This window comes from Struthio camelus, chromosome 10, assembly GCF_040807025.1.
Source record: "Struthio camelus isolate bStrCam1 chromosome 10, bStrCam1.hap1, whole genome shotgun sequence".
Classification (NCBI taxonomy): Eukaryota; Metazoa; Chordata; class Aves; order Struthioniformes; family Struthionidae; genus Struthio; species Struthio camelus.
Window position 1 is genome coordinate 30335779 of NC_090951.1, and position 10086 is coordinate 30345864.

Genomic DNA, 10086 nt, shown 5'->3' on the forward strand with positions numbered 1-10086 from the left:
GCGGCGCCGCCGCCGTCACTAGGGAACTACTTTCGGCGCCACCGCCTTCTCCACCCTCCTTCTCCCCCGCCGTGTCGGATCTACTTCCGGCCGCCCGCAAAGGGGCCGCGCGTTGTCGGCGTGCGCGTGCTGCCCTGGCAACGGCGCCGCGCGGGACGCCCCGCCCCGCGAGGGGCGGGGCCGGCGGCGGGGAGGCAGCTCGGTAGCCTGTGAGGAGAGGGGGGAGAGCGGGTCGGCGGTGGGGGGGGGGGGTCAAGGGGAGAGAGGGTCGACTGTGGGGGTGCCGAGGGAGAGAGGGCCGGCAGTGGGGGGTCAGGGGGACAGAGGGTCGGCCGTGGGGGAGCAGGGGGAGAGAGGGCCGGCCGTGGGAGGGCCGGAGGAGAGAGGGCCGGCGGTGGGGGGGCAGGAGGAGAGAGGGCCGGCGGTGGGGGGGGCAGAGGAGAGAGGGCCGGCGGTGGGGGAGCAGGGGGAGAGAGGGCCGGCGGTGGGGGAGCAGGGGGAGAGAGGGCCGGCGGTGGGGGAGCAGGGGGAGAGAGGGCCGGCGGTGGGGGGGCAGGAGGAGAGAGGGCCGGCTGTTGGGGGGGGGGGCAGGAGGAGAGAGGGCCGGCCGTGGGAGGGCCGGAGGAGAGAGGGCCGGCTGTTGGGGGGGGGCAGGAGGAGAGAGGGCCGGCGGTAGGGGAGCAGGGGGAGAGAGGGCCGGCGGTGGGGGGGGCAGAGGAGAGAGGGTCGGCTGTGGGGGAGCAGGGGGAGAGAGGGCCGGCGGTGGGGGGGGCAGAGGAGAGAGGGCCGGCGGTGGGGGAGCAGGGGGAGAGAGGGCCGGCGGTGTGGGGGCAGGAGGAGAGAGGGCCGGCTGTTGGGGGGGGGGCAGGAGGAGAGAGGGCCGGCGGTAGGGGGCTGCCTGGATACCCTTATGGTGCCCCCTCACTGCTCTCCCAGGGCAGGCGTCCTCGGCGCTGCTGCCCGGGTTGAGCGCTGCAGGGATTGGGGCAGGCCCAGCGCTTCATCCCCTGCTTGCTCTCCCTCCATGGCCCCTGGGACACAGGGCCCGGCTCTCCCGGGATGCCCTGAGGGTTGCTGCCGGCCGGGAGCCGCGCACGGGCTGGGCCGCAGGAGCTCTGCTGACTGCACAGGGCTGCCCCGCGGCGCAGAGGCCAGCAGGTGTATGAAGCCTCCCATAGCTGGCCTCATGCCTGCAGTGCCTCAGGCTAGTGTCCTCCCTTCCCTGGGTGCCCAGCAATGCCCAGTGCCACGAGGAAGCCACTCGGTCCAGTCGCCAAACGCAGACTCGGCAATGATGGTGTGACAGGCCATGTGCCTGATGGGTGCACTATTAACTGAGGACAAAGCAAGAGGACACAACCCTACCAGGTATCTAGATTTGGGGTTCCCTACAGGACACCTGTTCTCTCTTCCTACACCTATCCAATCTTCTTCCCAGTCTCAGCCCTGCTTTCTGGGACCTGCGTGTTACTACTGATTTCTGAAGCATCAGCTGAAAACGCTGATCCTTGGTGCTTCATGTGAATATGTTTGATTAACATAGAGCAGGATAGCTAAGGAGGGACCTTGAAAAGCAGGCACATCTGACCTCTTCTCCTGCTAATGTTAGTGCATACCAAAAAGCCCTTGTTTCAGCAATGAATCAAAGCGCCTGTCATGGGAGGGAGCAAAAGAGACAGTGGCTGGTAAGAGTCCTCATAACCATTTAAGATGCCCCGAGGACAGAGAAATCTTTGTTGCATGTGACTCACAACAAGACATACTGCACGCATGATGCACAGTCCTCTGCGAGTACCCAGTGTCAGACTGGCCCCAGGGGCAGCTCCCTCTTGGGCCTTTCCAGCTGGGGAACCCAGAGCCTGGGCCCAAAGACCTGTGCGTTGATAGGCTGCTGTCGTGGCTGTAGTTGCCAGAAGTCGATGCAGGGGAGGAAGGCTGTGCTGGGCAGATTGCTCACTGGTGCTGGTCCATGTCTGAGCCCTTCTGTGTGCTGCCGAATGAGAGAGCTGCCTGGCGGTGCAGGTTGTAAGGGCAGGTAGGTCCAGCGTGGCCTCAGCACCAGGACGCCATCCTGAGCAGATGCCAGCTAGGAGAGAAGTTGTCACCACTGTGAAATCCTGGCTGAGACAGGGCTCACTTCTCTCTCCTATTATGCACCATGGTTTTGACCCATCTATAAAACATTGCCAGACGGCAGTCACAAGAATGGCATCTCCATCCCCTTTTCTCATTCACTCAGCTAAGTCTGTTACTGAAGCCAAGGTTGTTCGAGGCCACACAGCCATAGCTGGCCCATTGCAGCTAATGAAGTGCCTAATATTAAATCTAATGAACACTTGACTTACATGGATACAGTTTTGAAATGTCCCCATTCTCCCCCGACAGTTTGCAACCACCAGCCAGAAGGAGGCTTTTTGATTTTCTGACAATGCACGTTTTCCTTTGCGTATTTCACAGTTTTGGCTCTCCTGTGTTTTGTCTTAGGGGGGCCTAAGTCTCTCTCTTTGCTGGTTATAAAAGAATGGAGCATCTGGACAACGTGTGCATCACTTTGGTACTCCCCTTAGCCTAGCTCTTGCATCCCAAATTCCCAAGCTTAATCTGCCCCATGTTACTACTGGCAGTGGTCATGCCCAGTAGGTGACATTTGGCCATCCAGGCATTGGACACTGCTCTGAGTAGCTTGTGGACATCAGCAGTTACACATACCAATTAGAAATCCAGCATGATTATTAATGCTAAAAGCTCCATTAAAAAGTGAGTGATAAATGTAGTTGTTCAGAGATTAGCCCATCATATGGGAATCGGAGTTCAGGGTGTAACGTTACTGCAAAATGTAAGTACCGGAAAGCAGCTCACATTACTCCCAAGGAATTTGCCGACTCAGGCCTTCCAAGACATTTCCAGGTCATTTTCTATATCTCTATGGCCAAAGAGAATGCCAACACCTTTGGTTGGGATGGAAGGGAAGATTTTTGCTGTCACACAATGACTCCCAGAGCTGCAGCCATATGCTCAAAGCTTTTCATTTCTCCAGAGCACTGATGTGGCACTCACAGGGATGCTCTGGTGCCAGAGGTTGCTGCCTCGTTAGATCAGAAACTGTTGGAATGTCTGCGAAAACCCATGTTTTCCAGAAAAGCCTCCTACACACCAGCTGATGTGGGAGATCATCCCACTGCAGCGTCACACTTGTTTTTACAGTGGCATTTTCCTAGAGAGCATTTCAGGACAGAATTATTCCATTTCAGGGTGGAAATGGGCCAGATTCTGCACTCACTGATACCAGACATACCCATCATGAGGCAGACCAGACACAGTAGGAGGAAGGGGCAGGAAAACACGCAAACGTAGCGGCAGCATCACCTTCAGTACAATAACTCCAGCTTCTGCTTAATGCCAGTCGCTTTTGCTCTGAGCCATGCAGAGAAGCGCCAGCCCTGTGCAAGGATCTCTTCCCAAGGGAGAAAGGGGAATGGCTCCAGTTGCTTGGCTTATTTGTGCTGAAATGTGGTGATTTGTGCCCACATGATGGATTGAATTTCTGGATTAGTGGGAAGGGACATTTTTGTGTTTCTAGAGCAGTGCCAACTCCCCAGACCAAGGAGTACTGTTGAGGAGATTGCCCTGCTACACTCTTCTGGGAGATGGGCAAATATTGCCTGTTCTTTGCAGGAGCACAGATCAGACCGGACTAGACAAGATCCAGCCTCCACTGACTTCTGTGGAGGTACCCAGCTCAGCGCATGCAAGGACAAATGGTAAAACCCCAGCGTGAAAGTATTTGCCCAAAAATACAGGTGCCTGAGGAGTGAGGCTCTGGAAAATCATCCTCAAGTAGTAGCAGATGCAAGAAATGAAAGTGGCTTTCCATGAATATAGGAAACAGATGATGTGATGTGGCTGCACATAGGAGCCAGGGACTCTCCCTCCCTGCCCTCAGCCAGCCCAACCCAGCCACCCACTGCTGCTGCTCAAGCCAAAGCGGTGGCTCTGCCTCTTACCAGTACTGGTAAGAGAAATCTGAAATCAAGAGTCACAAAAACTTCTCACACAGGAGCACGTGGTGGGTGAACAGAGCCCTGCACCTGCTGCATATGCTGCCAGGCTGCCAAGGGACCATTTATTTTCCAGGAAATCTCTGTGCCCCAGGTACACGAGCCAAATCCAGCTCATCTTCAGAAACAGTCCTTATCATGAGCAAGAAACAGCACTGAGCACTGTACAACCCTAATTTTTCATGCTGTGTACTTACTCCTTTTTTAATTGTTATTGCTTTCAGCTTTGGCCTAGCCTCCAGAGGAAAGCGTTATCTGTTGGAATGGGTCCATCTTTATGCTCTGAGATAATCATGCCAGCGATAACCCTTGTCTTTGACTGTTTAACTACCAATAAACTCTTTTTTTTTTTTATTTCTGTCAACAGGGGTACGATGTAGTACCTTGCCATGGGGGGGGGGGGGGGGGGGCTGATGTACAGCTTTGCTGCTGTGAAAGTGCTTTAAAGTATAGACGGGGCCTTGCACATCCGAAGAGACTTAAAAGGGACAATTTTGGCTAGCAACTATATTTTTAAATAAAAAAATATTAAACTTATCCCTACTGTAATAACAAATATAGCCTCTATCATCAATGTACAGACACTAAATAGCATAAAAATTACCATCCTGCATCAAGGTAACAGTCCTGCAACTTAACTCCAGGCCCCCGTATAGCCTCTTGTTGTTAACTAACACCCTGTCCAAATCCCATCGATGGCCATGACATTGTTCGCTAGTTGTGCTCGTCTTTCCCGCAGACCCCCAAATGCTCCGACTGCCCCAAATGTGCGCTCCTTTGCAGCTTCCGGTTTAGCAGCACTTCCTCCTGCATTTACTAATCCTCATTCTCAGGCTATCAGTTCTCACACAAACATGAGGAACCACCAAAAGCAAGGCACTTCACTGTGAGGGTGACAGAGCATTGGAACAGGTTGCCCAGAGGGGTGGTGGAGTCTCCTTCGCTGGAGATATTCAAAACCCGTCTGGATGTGATCCTGGGCAATATGCTCTAGGTGACCCTGCTTGAGCAGGGAGGTTGGACGAGATGATCTCCAGAGGTCCCTTCCAACCTAAACGATTCTGTGATTCTGTGATTCTGTGATTATTTAGAAATGATTGGCTAGAGTACACCTCATACAGCACAGTTAAACAACTTAGTCCCTTAATCAGATGGCAAGAGACACCTGGGACAAACATCCAGCTGCCGTTCCTGAACAGCCTGCTTATTCACACACTCTCCACTTACCATTTTAATGCCATGTTTTGCTGCAAGGGATGTACAGGGAAATAAGTTGTGGTTTCAATTTGTTTGTCCTTATTTCTCAGTGAATTTTAAAGAAAAACAATACTTGTTGTGTCTCCTCTTGTCTAAGGGCGTGTATGGGCTAAAGGAGAGGGAAGAAACAGAGGAGCCTAATGGGATGTTAACACATATTCAAAATTCAGAATTCAAAAAAAGGCCTTGGGGAGATATATGTCATTGATATATGTCAATGAGACTCAAGCTGTGATCTCCCTTCAGCACCTTGGAAAAGCTGTCCCAAAACCCATGTTGCACACAGAGCTGTCTGGATCTGCAGTGTGGTCATTTCCCACCAGGCCCAGCCCTGGATCTCCAGCTGCAGGCAAACCTGAGCCAGCCACTGGCTCCAGGGGGCTCTCGCTGATGTCCTATCGATGCCACCGTGTGCTCACTTGGCAAGAAGTGGTTGGCTCGCCCCGCAAGCCCAGGCCCCATGATGTTGCTCGGCAGGATGGCTCAACCCCATCAGTTGCTGGAGAATGATGTTATCTACCTGGAGATTGCTGGGAAGGCACAGGTATGTCGCATGCCTTCCATCCTCACTCTAAAGGTATCGAGGAATTGGATTTGGGGGACTGTGCAGAGGGAAAGGTCCATCCTAAGAGAGTAATCTGGTCTGAGGACTGACTGAACAGAGGTCCCCACTCCAAAAATAACTGTCTGCTAAAGCATTTCCTGCCCTTCAGAGTTCCCAGCAATCTGATGCCTTCAGGGGAATGAGATCTTCAGGAAGCTCCTGAAACATTGCTCTTCTAAGTTTCACATTGCTGGAGGTGTTTATGAGAGTAAATGTAGCAGCTCTCTCCAATATCACCAAGTCTGTGCTTGCCTTGGAGGTGGATGCACTTGCTCTGGGTTCGTGGCCTAACCTGGATCCTGACCTTAAGCCATCACTGGAGAGCAGAGAAACTGCTTAGTGCTGCATGGCCCAATGGGCTGCTGATAAAACAATGCTTGGTCCAGTAAAACCAGAACCAAATTCAGTAAGTATCTCTGTGAGCCCAAAGCCTGTCATGCATGGCAAAAACAAGGACAAAGCAAATGACTTCTACAAGGGACATGAGATTCTGGCATGAGCTATGCTTTGGGCAGGGCTTTGTCCAGACAACTCTAGTGGTCTCTTCTGACCTGAATTATCTTTTGAGAGTGGGACTGGATGAAGGGCCACTTTAACGAGGAAACCAAAAAAGGAATTGGGAAGAAAATGCATATCCAGAGTATGTGGAGCGAGCATGCTGCAGAAGTGGCTTTAGGTGCCTAGGGGAACCTGGGCAAAGGCTGTGGAAGGCTTTGGGATGCACATGCCGGCTGAGCTTGTAGCAGTGCAGACTCACACCAGGAGGAGGCAGAGGAAGTTAGGCTGTTACATGAGATCAAAAGTGAAAAGGAGACCTCACAGTTCAGTGTGCAGCAGAGAGAGGCTGTGCCACTGTGTGCTGGAATTGTCCTGCAGAGGAAGCCAAGGAAGCAGGACACGCTGCCACAGAGAGATCAGAGGACATGCAGGAAGGCTGTCAGGGTGGAGCAAGGGTGAAGAATGCATCAACCCCCTCTGGCTCTGGACAAACTGAGGGCAGCAAATCAGCAGAGTTTTCTGACCTATTTCTGGCAAACAACTGGTAAAAAACTAAACCATAAAAAACCAAGTAGTCATTGAGAGCATCCTTAAGAGAGAAGCTAGGCTGTGGCTGGCAGTGTGGTGGGGCTGGAAGACATACCCCAGCAGCGGGGGATGTTAGGAGAGGGAGGACTGAGGTGGCAGTGGCACTTGGTGGTGGAGACATGCTGCAGGGACCACTGTTCTGCCTGAGCTAGCCTCACTTCTGCACAGTGTGTGAGGGACCTCAGATGGCCAGCACATTGGGCTCCGTCCACAGGGATAGGCTTTCACCACCAGGCTGGTATAAGCAGGGCAAGAAGCAACCTTGGCTGAATTTAAGCACCAGAGAAGTCAGATCAGCACAGCTCTTAGGTACCGTAGGTGTAACAGAGACTGTCTTTACACCTTGCCTCTGCAACAGATGAAGCCCTACCTCAAAGCGTCAGTAGCTTAAACCCACCTGATAGATAAGTGCACACCAGACCCCCAGATTGGCACATCTCCATGTGCCATGGGGCACATGGGGATATTACATGGGGACAGTATTGGCATTTCCATGTGTAATCCTGCAGGCTTTGTGTGAGGTCTCACTCCTGCATTTCCATTTCAGTCACTGCATAGGGGTCAGAAAAGCATCGTGTGGTTCTGTCTAGACACAAGCCCACCGCTTGCCTTACCCAGCTCCCCTCCCTGGGAACTGCTGCTGGGTCTCTGCATTTCACTGTTACATTTTTTGCTGGCTCAGTGGTGCCTGCATGTCCTCACCAGGATCAGATGGCTGTCATGGTAGTGCAGAGACCTGCTCCCTACTCCTTGCTCTTCCATCTGCAAGACCTCTGCAATCCCCCTGCTTCCCCCTCCCAGTGAGCCTGCGTGGGACATGGCACCACTGCTCAGATACACAGGCCCATACGCACAAACACAGCTAGCAAATACCGAGCTCATATATACACATGCACAGGACCGCTTCCATAAGGCTGTTGTAAACATACGTCACAGGGAAGTGCTGTTTTGGGAGGTATTTAGTGAGCCTTCAGGTTGCTGAAACGAAAATCATACTAGTACAGCTGAGAGCTTTATCTCAGAGGTAGCCTTACCCCAGGCAGCTTCAGTAACCGGGGAAAAACCACACAGGCAGGGAAGGAACGGGGCAAAGGGAAACGACCAAGTACAGTGGTACAGAATCCCAGTGGAGGATTTCAGAGCAGAGCTTCAAAGTGCCTGGGTCTGCTAACGTCAAAACAAAGGTTGCCTGGCCGGCCCCGTGCCCAGAGCCTGCTCAGATAACCACCAGCCTTACAACCAGGCTCTCCTGAGAGCTGTCAGCAAGGCTGCCCCGTGCAAAAGCAGGATCGTGGCCAGCAGGGCAGAGGGCTGCCAGGAGCAGGGGGAGATGCCTGGCTTGCTGTGCCAGAGATGAGGGATGGCCTGAGGCAGCAGGTAAGCCTGTGAGCAGGAGCTGCAGGAGCATGGGGCTCTGCAGGGAAAGGTGCTAGGGGGAAGGAAGGTCTCAGAGGAGGCTCAGCCCAAGAGAGAGAGGAGGAAGGAGCTCCCGGGGCGCAGACAGGGCCATATCCAAGCTCTATGGGGTGGGGAAAAAGCAGGTACCAGCATTAGCATCCAGACTGCCACCCAGACAGGTGCTCAAGCACCTCAGGTGCATCAAGGCCTCCAGAAGAGCACAGAGGGGTCTAAAGGGGTCCCCAAAGGCAGGTAGTGGCTCCTTCACCTCTACCCACAGCGTTTTTGTATAACTAGTTCCTCCAGCTTTTTTGCCAAGCCCAGGCAGGGAAAAGCTCACCCTGCCTCGTGGCTCCCTCCCCACTGAATATTCCTCTTCCTCTTAAAACTTTTATTCAATAATACAGAATTCTTTCAATTATAATATAGACCTGTCCATCATGATGCTACGTCCCCTCCCGCCCCAGTCCTGGCAGAGGCCAGAGCCAGCTGGTTGACCGTGGTCCACGGAGGTCAGGGGCAACAGCTAGGAGAACAGAGGGAGAAACAATTAACCAACAACTGCTTTGCAGACCCTTTGCATTCCCGTGCTTTCTAGGGCAGGAAGAGAGCACCAAGGACTCAAAAGCAGAGGAACCTTTTACAGGCAGAAGGAAGGGTTGTATTATAAACAGGTGAGTGCCATTGAGCCAGGTGCTGTGCCCTGCTCTCAGCCCTGCCTGTGCTGCGCAGTCTACCCACCATTGCTCTACGCACCGATAGGACATTTGATTTGGTTCTCGTTCTGCTTATGGAAAATTGGGAGAAACAGCATCAGACCTGGGGAGAGATGGTAGGGAAGTGAGCGTCACAGGGTGAGCGGGGCAGCGTCCGCGTATCGCAGAGCTTCTCCTCCTCCAGCCTGGCGAGCCAAGGCGACGGATGGAATGCTGCCCCGATGCCCTCCCAAACCTGCTCCCAGTCAGGCACAGACAACGGCCAGGGCCACAGCCATCCCTGCCGCACCTCTCTGCATGCGGGGGCCGATCCTGGGCAGTCCAGCAGAGCAGCGCTTTCACAGCTAGCCAGCCACAAGTTTGGAGTTTCTCCTCCCCAAACTCCTGTGCTAAGTCCCCCTCCATTGCCTGAAACTCCCCTTTTAGCCCAGCTAAAGGCTCCCATCTTGTGACAGCACAGACACTGTTGATACAGGCACAGACTAGCCAGAAAAGTTGCTTAGTGCTCTTAAGCTCTCCCCTTCTGCCCCCCTCAGTTGCTCCGATTCTGGTTTTTGAGCCTCTCTTACAAGGCACTCAAAAAACCCAAGGCATGTTCACGAGGAATCTCAGAGGCAGACTTGACGGAAAGGCCAGCACATGCACCAGAGGACACTCCCACTCAGTGCAGCAGTAGCAGCCAGAGGCAGGAGAAAGTACACAAAGAAGCATGTTCAGGAACGTGCCCCAGCCTCCTTCCTTCGAAAGGACGAGATACTGACTCTAGCTGCCCGCTGTCCTTACATGCAGGAAAATACTTTGCTAACATCCAGGGGAAAGCAGTGTTTCCTGTTTTGAGGGCTGAAAGGACTGATGGGCGCAAAGAGGAACTGAATCGAACTGCAACCAAGTGTACGTGCCATGGTTGGAATAGAAGAGGGAGCTGCTGTCGCAGCAGACACCTTCCTTATGTACACAGCTGCATCAG

At 53.5% G+C, this 10086-nt stretch overlaps 1 long non-coding RNA gene across 4 annotated transcripts; it reads left to right on the forward strand.

The window, feature by feature from the left end:
- The first annotated feature begins 11 nt into the window (after positions 1-11).
- LOC104138454 (uncharacterized) lies at positions 12-4605 on the forward strand. Of its 4 annotated transcripts, XR_011143178.1 has the most exons (5): positions 12-209; positions 1235-1368; positions 2485-2554; positions 3676-3761; positions 4283-4573. It is a non-coding gene; the product is annotated as an uncharacterized lncRNA (long non-coding RNA). The 4 variants fall into 4 exon arrangements; XR_011143179.1 differs by lacking the exon at positions 2485-2554 and having other exon boundaries at positions 89-209; positions 4283-4605; XR_011143176.1 differs by having other exon boundaries at positions 132-209; positions 1235-3761.
- Positions 4606-10086: the final 5481 nt, after the last annotated feature.